A 12456-nucleotide genomic window follows, 5' to 3' on the forward strand; every position below is an offset into this window, starting at 1 on the left:
TCCTCTTCCTTTTCTTCCTTATAATTTTGCTATTTTAAATATGAGTACAGTAAACATCCATAAAGAAGGCATTATGGTGGAGTATGCAGGCATATGATCTGTGTAGACTGGGTTTGAATCCCGGCTTCATTCTGTAGATAGCTGTGAGAACTTGGACATGTTTCAAAACTGCTCTGAGCCTTTAGTTTCTTCATGTGCAAATGGGGATAATACCCACAGGGCTTCCTGACAATGAACTTAAATACCACTTGTGAGGTGTTTAGCACTGTTCTTCGAACGCAGTAAATGTATTGTAAATGGTAGCCATTCTGCATTAATTCAATGCATAATTGGGCGTTTCTCTAACTACTTCTTTGGAATAAATCCCTAGAAGTAGAACTGTTGCTTTCCTAGTAGGATTCTTACTTTCGAAAAAACATTTCATGTACACTTAAGTGGTCTGCCAGAAAGCCTGTGCCAATTTGCACCCAAAACAGTGTAAATTTTCACTTATTCCCACAAATATTAGGTGTTTTCATTGATTAAAACATTTACTAAAAGATTGTCCCATTATTAATTTCCATTTCTTTGGTCGCTAGCTAGATTGCACTTTTTAACAACACTTATGTGTGTTCTCAGCATCTGTATTTCTTATTTAGTGGTTTGTTTATTCATGCATCAGCCTGTTTTTCTATTGATAACAATTCCTGTAAGTAGTAAGAATTGTAACCCTTTTTGTGACATAAGTTGCCTTTTTTTTTGAGATTTTCATTTACTTTTCATCCTTACTTATGTTTGTTTTTTCAGGGCTATACAGGTTTTTCAATTATTTATGTTATCAAATCTCTTAGTCGTTCTCTCTAAGATTTCTGCCTTTGGGGTCATAGTTGGAAAGTATTTCTCCATCCTCTAGTTGAAATCAGAATGCCCTCAGATTTGCTGGGTTGTTGCTTTGTTTTTATTTAGAATTGCCAGGGAACACCTGCTTTTGTGAGAAGATTCCAAAAAGGTTATACACTTAAACCAACTGTGCTAAACATTGATGTGGGTCACCAAAGGTTGGAGTGGTTTTAGGGGTCAAGAATTAGTGAGAACATGCCCAAATATCAGTGTGAATTATTGTGATTGTGACTTTTACACAGAGGTCAACCATCTCCATTACGGATGGTGTTAACGCAAACATTTCCTAGAATCTGGTTGCGTATATTCCATACCAGATTTTACCTAGCTGTTAATAGAACAAAAAGAGCAGGAACATTTCTTTAACCCCAAGATTATATGAATATTAATCTATATTTTCTTCCAAAATGTGGTTTTTAGTATACAATTCAATCTTTAATCATGCAAATATTGTTGTGATAAAGCTAACAAGAAAAATCTATAATTTTGTACTTTTTTAGTTGGCAAACTGGCTCAAAATGCATTTTAAAAATATCATCCATTTATCATTGATTGAGATAGCAATTTTCACCGTTTTGTTGAATATTAAATTTTGCTTTTGTAATTGGACTTAGTGTTATTAATTAGATATTATTTTAAATTAGGTGGTCCTCAAATAAAGGAAAATACAATATTTTCCTTAGGTCAGTACTTTCTAACTTAAACTCCTCCACACATTTCAACATTTTGCTTTTTTCCTGCAAAACGTTGTTTAATTATATGAAACTGTGGATTTATGACCCCATGACTATGGAAAAACAACTTGTCTTTCTACTACAGTAGCTCGTGGAGCAATGTTAAAACATTAGCACAAATAGCCACAAGGCACATTCAATTGCAAAATTATGTTAGGAAAAGTGCATTCATGTCTCCAGTTCTCTACCTCACTCCGTCCTCCTCTCTTGTTATACGGAACTGATATGATTACAGTAGAGGACTCTGTAACTTCATATTCATAGTAATTGCCAGGCACTGTTCCTCAGCCTCTATGGTCATATTGTTTTTATACCTGGGGCCACCTGATATATATTTATAGGACGAGTCTCACCTCCGTTTCAAGGATTAATTTTAACCATATGTGGAAGACATTTATTGTATCTAGCCCAACAGCATACAAGTTACTTTGAGTGGAGCTGTGCCTATCTACCCAATTCTGAGAATTTCACTTCTACTTTCTTCAGCTGACTTAGAAATTTTCCTGATTGCTAAGTGCTTCTATGATTTGGCTCTACCTCATTCTAAGTAAATGCTTTCCTTCTTACTACTACCCTTCTCCCCACCCCAGACTAAATTCTGTACCAGAACCTAACCCAGCATAGGGTCCTCTGGCCAGATTTCCCTGATGCTATTGGTAGAGTCACCTGCTGCCTAACATTTATTCACTAAATATTAAATTATGTTGGAATCTTTGACACTGAGCTGGATCCCATTACTGTTTAGCTGGACTCTTTGAATAGCTGTGTTCTCAATATGACCTAGTTCCTTTCTCTTCAATTTGTGTTGTACATCAATAAATACCTCTAGTCCTTTGCTTTTGTCCCTCCTGATCTTTCTTGCCCTGCCATAGTTAACGTTGTTCTGCCTGATTCTACATTATGACATGTCCATTTTTAACACTGCATCTTTAAATCTAGTTTTCAGTTTTGTAGATAATTTTTTATTTCCTCCAATACAGACTAATATAATAAAGATAAAATTGCATTCTTACTGTCAGAAGGAAAGGTAAAGTCTTTTAGGTAGTCTCAGAAAGTGAAGTTATGTGATATTATGGTATATTTTCCTTTGTGATAGCATTACCTAGTGAATTTAGAATGGGCTGCAGAGCATGGTAAAATTAGAGCTAATTTCTAGATTAAAAGGGGGATTACCTAGAACTTTTTCTTTCATCTCTGACATGTAAAGAGCTTAAAAGTTGTCACTCCTATCCTTATAAAATGAAAAATCTGAACAAACTGAATATCAAGTACTTTTCTTGGATTCCTCAGAGAACTGAGGTCACAAGGCAAAGTACCACCCCAAAATCCAGAGAGATAGGAAAATCCAGACAGTTATAGCTGAAATATACTTATTTATCTGGAGCAGAAGCCTCTGGAGATTTGAAGTGGTGGAACGCTTAAGGGGGGTTGGAACTAAGAAACACTCCTGGAGTTCACAGCCCAGAGACACAAACCCAGTGAGAATCTGAGATTTATTCATAATATTATGAAATGTTTCCCCTCTCCCACACCCTATTACCACACCAACAGAGCTCCAGTTACAGCTGAAAGAGCTGCAAGGTGCAGACTGTCTCTGAAGAGAAGTATTTAGGGAACCCCCAAATTAACAGGGAGACAAAAGCAGGGACACCAGAGGAATTTGAGGCCTTTGGCACCTACAACTGCAGCAAAGATGAAACAGCCAAACTCCCAGCCAGAACACAAAACTTCACCCTAATGTCCATTTACATCAGATCCTCTTATCTGGTACATTGTGTCTGAATTTCAGTGAAAAATTACAAAAGGTAAGGAAATATACAGTTAAGAGACAAAACACACACCAGAAGCACACACAGATATTGGAACTATTAGATAAAAAATTTAAAATAGCTACTATGATTAATACATTAAGGGCTCTAATGGAAAAAAGCAGACAACATGTAAGAATAAATGAGTAATATTAGCAGAAAGACAGTCTAAGGAAAAAAGTCAAAAGTAAATGTTAGAAATAAAAAGAAAAAGTAAAAGATGGGCTCATAAGTAGATTGGTTATGGCTGAGAAAAGAATTAGTGAATTTGAAGATAAGTCAATAAAAATTTTTCAAGCAATAATGCAAATAGAGAAAATTAAAAAAAAAAAAAAGAACAGAATATCTCCAAATATGTGGGACAACTTCAAAGTGTATAACTGGTATACCAGAAGAAGAAGGGAGAACAGAGTAGAAAAAACTATTTGAAGTAATGATGGACAAACTTTTTCCAAAATTAATAACAGACAACAAGCTATAGAACAAGGAAACAGAGAACAACACATAGGATAAAAATTTAATAAATTATACCTAAGCATAGCATATTCAAACTTCAGAAAACCAAAGACAAGGAAACAATATTGAAAAATCCAGGGAAAATAAGACACCTTAAATATAAAAGAAAAAGAGTTGTCATCAGAAACTGTACAAGCAAGAAGAGACTGGAGTAAAGTATTTAAAATGTTGAAAGAAGAAAACCCCTCACCAACTCTCAATTATCTATCCATCAAAAATTTTCTTCAGAAGTGAGAGAGAAATAAAGACTTTCTTAGACAAAAAAATTTTGAAAGAGTTCATCACTGGAAGACCTACAATGAAAAAAATGTTAAAATAATGTTTTCAGGGAGAAGGAAAATAATTTCGATCATACACTTGGCTCTGCATAAGGAAAGGAAAAGCATCAGGGTAGGAATAAGTAGCAGTAAAAATCTTTTATTTTTCTTATTCTTAATGATCTAATTCTAATGATCCCAAACTGTTTGTTTAAGGTAATAATAGTAACAATTTATTGGGTGATTATATTATACAAAGTAGGTGAAAGATTTGTACACTGAAAACTATAAAACGCTGATAAACAAATTGAAGAAGTCATAAACAAATAGAAAGATTTCCCATGTTCATGGATTAAAATAATTAATATTGTCAAAATGTCCATACTACTCAAGGTGATTTATAGATTCAATGCAATCCTTATTAAAATTCCAATAGTATTGTTCTCAGAAATAGAAAAAAAATCTAAAATTCATACAGAACGACAAAAAAACCATAAATAGCCAAAACAGTCTTGAGAAAGAAGAACAAAGCTGGAACATCACACATTTATTTCAAAATATTCTACCACAGTATAGTAATCAGACAACATGGTACTGGTGTAACAGACATATAAGGCAATGGAACAGACTACAGAGCCCAGAAATAAGTCCATGCATTTACGGTGAATTGATTTTGGACAAAGGTGTCAAGAACACATAATGGGGAAAGACAGTCTCTTCGGTAAATGGTGTTGGGAAAACTGATTTTCCACATGCATGGGAATGAAATTGGACCCTATTCAATCCATATACAAAATCAACTAAATATAGATGAAATAATTAAAAACTGACACTATAAAACTATTAGAAGAAAACATAGGAAAGAATTTTCATGACCTTGGCTTGGTTTTTCTTTTTGAATATGACTCCAAAAGAAGAGGCAACGAAAGCAAAAATAGAATTACATCAAACTAAAAATCTTCTGCACATCAAAGAACACATCAACAGAGTGTAGAGATAACCTACGAAAGGGGAGAAAATATTTTCAAACCATACATATGATAAGAGATTAATATTCAAAATATATGAGGAACTCATACAACTCAATAGCAATGAAACCCTATTAAAATGTGGGTAAAGGACCTGAATAGGCGTTTCTCAGAAGGAATACACACAGATGGCCAAGAGATATATGAAAAAATGCTCAAAATCATTAATCATCGGATAAATGTAAATCAAAATCACAGTGAGATATGACCATACTCTATTAGAATGGCTATTTTCAAAAGGACAAAAGATAGCAAGCGTTGACAAGGATGTGGAGAAATGGGAACCCTTGTGCACTGTAGATGAGAATGTAAATTGGTTCAGACTCTTTGGATAACAGTATGGAGTTTCCTCAAAAAAATTAAAAATAGAGCTACCATATGATCCAGCGATCCCTCTTCTGGGTATATATCCAAAAGAAATGAAATTACTATGTCAAAGAGATATCTGCGTCCCTATGTTCATTGCAGCATTGTTCACAATAGACAAAATATGGAAACAACTTGATCTATAGATTCAATGCCATCCTAATAAAAATCCCAGCAAGTGATTTTGTAAGTATCAATAAACTCATTCTAAGATATATATGGAAAGACAAAAGACATAGAATAGACAATACAGTACTAACAAAGAACAAAGTTGGAGGATTGACACTAAGCTGATTTCAACTCTTATTATAAAGCTATAATAGTCAAGAGAGAATGGAATGGTAAACAAATAGACATATAGTTCAGTGAAATAGCATCCAGAAGTTGACAAAAATATTGCCAAGGATCAAAGGCAATTCAATGGAGAGAGGATAAACTTTTCAACAAATGGGGGTAGAACAATTCACTGTATATAGGCAAAAGCATGGACCTAGACCCCAAACCTTACAACTTTCACAAAACTAAAATTAAATTGGACCGTAGGCCAAAATGGAAATTGGAAAAATATAAAAGTTCTAAAAAAAATAGGAAAAAATGTAAGAGACCTAGGTTTGGCAATGAGTTTAAGATAAAACATCAAAAGCACAATCCATGAAAGAAAATAATGAATAGGTTGTACCCAATTACAATGAAAAATTTACACTCTTCGAAAGACACTCTTAAGATAATGATAAAACAAACAACGGACTGTAGAAAAAATTTGGGAAACACATATCTGATAAAGGAATTGTATCCAAATTATGCAAAGAATTCTTAAAAGGTAATGTCAAAAAACCAGAAAGATGTGAACAAACCCTCACCAAAGAATATATGAGGTGGAAGAGAAGAATGTGAAAAGATGCTCAACATCATTTATAATTAGGGAAGTGCAAATTAAAAGAAAAAATTACAAGCCATTGCACATGTTTAGAATGGCTAAAATCTAAATCACTGACATTACCGAATGCTAGCGAGGATGCAGAGCATCAGGAACTCTCATATATTGCTGGTAGGAATGCAAAATTTTACCACCTCTTTGGAAGATAGTTTGATAGTTTCTACATAGCTACATGTAGCTTTATCATACAATCCAACTTTCACACTCTTAGTTACTTAACCAACAGATTTGAAAATGTATCTCCACACTAAGATGTACACATGGATGTTTATATCAGCATTTTTTTGTAATCACCAAAAACTGAAAGCAAACAAAATGTCCTTCAATAGGAGAATTCATAAGCAAACTGTGGTGCATCCATACAATAGAATATTATTCAGTAATAAAAAAAAAAAGCTATCAAGCTATGAATAGACATAAGTGGAGCCTAATACATATATCTAAGTGAAAAAAGCCTGTCTGAAAAGGCTACACACGGTGTGATTCCACTTCTATGAAATTCTGGAAAAGGCAAAACCATAATTATGGTAAAAAGATCAGTGGGTGTCAGGGACTTGGGGGCCAGTGGAAGGGTGTTAAAGAGATGAAGCGCAGGGGATTTCTTTATGATATTGTAAGGATAGACACACACAACTATAAAATACTTTGAACTTTACAGCCCAAAGAGTGAACTTAATGTATGTAAAATTTAAAAGAATCCTTTATGAGGTGGGAAGGTTCTAGGACAGAATGCAGACAAATGAATGTGACAAAACAATCTAACTGTATTACGAATGTATCATATAACATCTCTGAAGGGGTGAGTGAAAGGGTGCTGACCTGAGTGCTGTTAGAAATGAGAAGAGTCTGTAAGGTTAAAAACAAAAGCAACTACACATAGGGACTGCATATCAGTTAGTAAAACTCTTTCCCACAGGTTAACAATTCTGATACAGTTATACAGGCACAATGAATTAGATAATAGGTAACTAGGTGGCAGAAGGTGAGAACCAGGTTTCTCACAGCTAGGGGAGGAGGTTACAGATAAGTAAGGGACCTCACACTTCTGGATTTCAAAACATATTACAAAGCTACAGTAATCAAAAGAGTATGGTGTTAACATAAAAACAGATGTATTGACCAATGGAACAGAATAAAGAACCCAGAAATAAATCCTTGTGGATAAGGTCAAATGATCTTTGACAAGAGTGCCAAGACTACACAATAGAGAAAGGGTAGTCTCTTCAACAAATGTGTTTGTAAAACTGGACATGCAAGTGTAAAAACATGAAGTTAGATCCTTATCTATGTACAAAAATTAACTCAAAATTAATTAAAGACATAAATGCAAGTCTTGAAACTAAAATTGCTAGAAGAAAACATCATGATATTGTATTTGGCAATGATTTCTTAGAAATGATACTAAAGCAGAGACAATAAAAGGAGATATAGACTAATGGGACTACCTCAAACTTCATGGCAAAGAAGACAACAGAGTAAAAAGACAACCTATGGAATAGGAAAGAATATTTGCAAACCATATAACTGATAAGAGGTAATATCCAAAATATATAAGAACTTCTACAACTCAACAAGAAAAGTAATGTGATTAAAAAATGGGCAAATGACTTGAATAGCTATTTCTCTAAATATGATATACAAATGTCCAACAGACAAGCGAAAATATTCTTAACACCACTAATCATTAGAGAAATGCAAATCAAAACCACAATGAGATATCACCTCATGCCCATTAGAATGGCTACTGAACAAAAAAGAAAAAAATAAGTAACAAATATTGGCAACAATGTGCAGAAATTGGAATCTTCTCCCTGTGCACTCTTGGTAGCAATGTAAACTGGTGCAGCCACTAAGGAAATAGTATGAAGATTCCTCAGAAGATTGAAAAATAAAACCATCATGTGATCCAACAATCCACTGCTGGATATATATCCAAAATAGTTGAAACGAGGATCTTGAAGAGATATTTTCACAAATGTATTTATTGCCTCATTATTTAAAATTACCAAGAGATGGGAGAAACCCAGATGTTCACTGATGAATGAATGAATAAACGGAGTGTAGTATATACATAAAGTGGAATATTTAAAAAAAAGGAAATCCTGTCATATGCTACAAAATGGATGAAACTTGAGGAAATTATGTTAAGTAAAATAAACTAGTCACAAAAGATGAATATTGCATGATTCCATTTACATCTGGTATCTAAAGCAGTCAAATTAGAAACCAGAAGTAGAATGTTGGGTGCCCAGGGAACGGGGAGGAAAAGAAGAGTCATTCAATGGTTACAGTTTCAGTTTTGCAAGATAAAGAAAGTTCTAGAGATCTATTGTACAATACACATATAGTTAACACTACTGTGCTGTACACTTAAATATTGTTAAGATGGTAAATTTGATGTTGCAGGCGTTTAACAATAAAAGAAACTACAAAAGAATTTACATTTGTTTAAAGCTTGTTATTACAGCAAACTTCGTTATTATGGTAATTCTTTCTCTGTTGAGAGATTTTATCTTTGCAATAAAATATCTTATAACAATACATTTTTAATAAAGTATTGGGAAATTAAACTTCATTTTCTTTATTTGATCAACAAAATGTGATGTGTTCCAAACATATTATTTTAAAAAATATCAATACTATGCTGCCTAGAAGAAACTCATTGTAGGAAAAATAATGTTTTGAAAAGTTGAAAATTAGGGATGAAAAAGATATAATAGGAAAATAGTAAGCAAAAGAAAGTTATTATAGCAATATTACTATTATAAAGAATATTACTTAATGCAAAACTACCCTGAACAAGGATAGAGGTGCTTCATACTGGTAACAATAAATTCTCAACCAAGTACAGATATCATCATGAAGTTGTATACATTAATCAAAAGAATTTTAAATACATAAAACAAACAATTACATTTAAAAAACTTACAAACCAGGGACCTAATAACTTATTTATTAACTTTCTCTCAATAACTCATAGTTTGAGTTTTCAAGTCAGCTGTGGAGGAATAAGTTTCTTGTAGCAGCGACTGTCCAGCGATGGAAGCATCGAGGGTGATTGGTTAGTGGCTGGTTCCTCACTCAGGGGTCAGTGACATTTTGGCAGTCTCATGGTGTTTGACCAAGCCCAGTTTGCCAAGTTTCCTGTTAATTTTGGAAGATACCTGGTGTTTTTCAATAGACTCTTTTATTGCCTGAGATAAATCAACAAATAAGCAAAAGGAATAAGTGGATAGATATGTGAATAGACATAAAATAGTAGACTAACAATAATCATGGATAAAGAATATTTGAACAAATAAATTAACATACTTTATCATATATCTATATAAATACATTTACAAATTTACCATTTACACAAAAATTAAGAATATGTATTATTTTTAAGAGCACATGGAATACCTAGCAAGAATAAATGTGAAAAGACCCATAATCCCAATATAAGGAATATGAAGAGGATATAATTACAGATTCTATAGACATCAGAAAGATCTTAAGATGATATCATGTGCAATTATGTCAATAAATTTGAAAGCTTAAAAGAGATGGACAAATACATAGATTTGGTTGGCTTTACTGGTAAATGTTTATCCTCTCTGACTCAATAGTTATTGGTTAAATGAATGGATGTTAATAGCATTAAAATAGCCTCTGCACTATATCTTCTTAGCACTGTGAGTTATTGCAAGCCTTCTTGTGCTTTATTAGATTTGTAGGAATTTCTCTAAATTTTTTGTTGTAGTTTTCTTTTTTAATGTGGAAACCTATTTTCTACATCTAAGAAGTTGATTACTCTTCACATGAAATATTTTTGTGTATCAATTGATATTATTACCTGGAATCAATGTGTTTGATTACAAAAAATTAGCACCTAATACATAAAATAAAGATTTTAATGTACACAGATATAAACCATTTAAGGACAAATTTCTTCTCTGTGGGGAAATACCACGTATCCTTTTCTTCATGGATGCTGGCTCATGTATCTCTCAGTATGGCGCCATTGCAGCAGTTAAAATGTGTACTCACAGATGTGCCCAATAAGAGAGGTTGTCATCCACAGGCACTTTGTAAAGTCGGTTATGGAAACAATGGGGAGTAACTACTCTGGAACTTGGGAAGCAGCAGGTTTTGATTTTCAACTGAACTACTGTCTTCTTTTCTAGGGTTTTCTTTTCCTCTTCCTCCTGTGATTCAATTATGCTTTTCATCTGTGTTGCATGCAATGTGATTGTACCCTTCTAGATTATTGGCGTTTTATGAGATGGAGTAAGTCACATGGTGCCCTTTGGACCCCACACTGGATTTACGTTGCTTTCTTATTTGAGAACTGCTGCTATACGGCATTTCCATTCATTCCCTGGAATTGTATGTCAGGCAAGCTCAGGTGCGTGGGGCTGTGGATCACTGCTACTCTGTGTGCTAACAGATCGAAAAAGGCACAGGGGCTGTCTTTTACAAATGAAAATGAAATGCAGAATTCTTAGCTTATGAATGCTTTCCTAATACTTTTCTGATCAACAAAATTGGACTTTTCATGGGAAGTCATGCTTGTTTCCAAAAGTTTTTGGCAAATATTACCAAAGCAATTTAACAGTTTCCCTTGAAACTTGAGAAGAGTGGATGATTCCCTTACTTCTTCTCCAGTATCTTCAACATCAACTCCTGTCCTTTTGGGAAACAATGGGAAGTAACTTATTAAAATAATGTTTTAAATTCTCATTTCTACTATTCTTTCTCTGAATCCACAGATACACACACGCCCACACTGTGTGTGTGTGTGTGTGTGTGTGTAAGAATATGTATAGGTAAAAAAATAACAAAATGAACACCAAAATGTGAAATAGTCCATAAATTTGCATCATCCTTGAGCATAGGCCTTATTAATTTTCTCTGTTTGGCTACAATTTCAGTGGCCCACATCACATATTATGAAATAGTATCTTTCTGAAGGATACTTGATGGTCTTCAACTCTCTTACTATTATAAACTATAACTTAAATAAATCAATATCCATAGAATATACTGCACATTTAGAATATTATGAATAGGATACATTTATTATAGAATGCTTGTGTTGCAGAGTGCCTGAAATGTATGTTTTGGTTGATATTGCCAAATTGTGTGCTCTAAAGTTTGTCCCAGTTTAATCTCTCACCCATCCATTTATAGGAGTGTCCACTCTGTAATGATACATATTCAGATATGTTCGGGCATTTAAAAAATAAACTGGTGGCACTTATTTGAGATGCCATTGACTCTACATTTATAGGTGAATAAATATTGTTAGGATATTATACAATATGCATACTTGAGTTTTTTAATATTTATTTCAACATCATTTTGGGGGTTTTAATAAATTTTCTAATTGGTTATTGCTGGTATTTAGAAAAATGATCATTGAAATATAATTGTAGAATTTGACACCTTTCTGCTGCCATCTGCTGCATAAATGTTTATGTGTGAAACCTCATTGGATATTGTGACCTTCATTATTAAATGATGCATCCCTTGATCTCAGTTAATACATTCTCCCTGTGGAAAGTCTATTCAGCTTTCTTTTTGTGAACATTTTTCCTGGAGATTTTCTGCTCATTTTTGGGGGGGGAGGAGAGGGTTCAACTTTTTGTGTTTGACATATAATAAAATTTCATTTCTTAACTAAGTCTTTGAGTTACTTTATTTTGATAAATGGATTTATTCTGTATTTATTTATTGATATTGAATGGATATTTGGACTTAATTCTGAGATCCTGAATTTGTTGTGTTTTTTTATTACCTTATATTTAATTAGATTGTATATTTAATAAGGTTCAACACACTCCACAAATGAACACTGGTTTTCTGCATAAGGTCCTGGTGAATTAGAAACATTAATGCTAGCATTTGAAAAACTGATTCTCTACTTTCCTGCAGTAGTACCCATGCTAT

Source organism: Eubalaena glacialis, chromosome 12, assembly GCF_028564815.1.
Source record: "Eubalaena glacialis isolate mEubGla1 chromosome 12, mEubGla1.1.hap2.+ XY, whole genome shotgun sequence".
NCBI lineage: Eukaryota > Metazoa > Chordata > Mammalia > Artiodactyla > Balaenidae > Eubalaena > Eubalaena glacialis.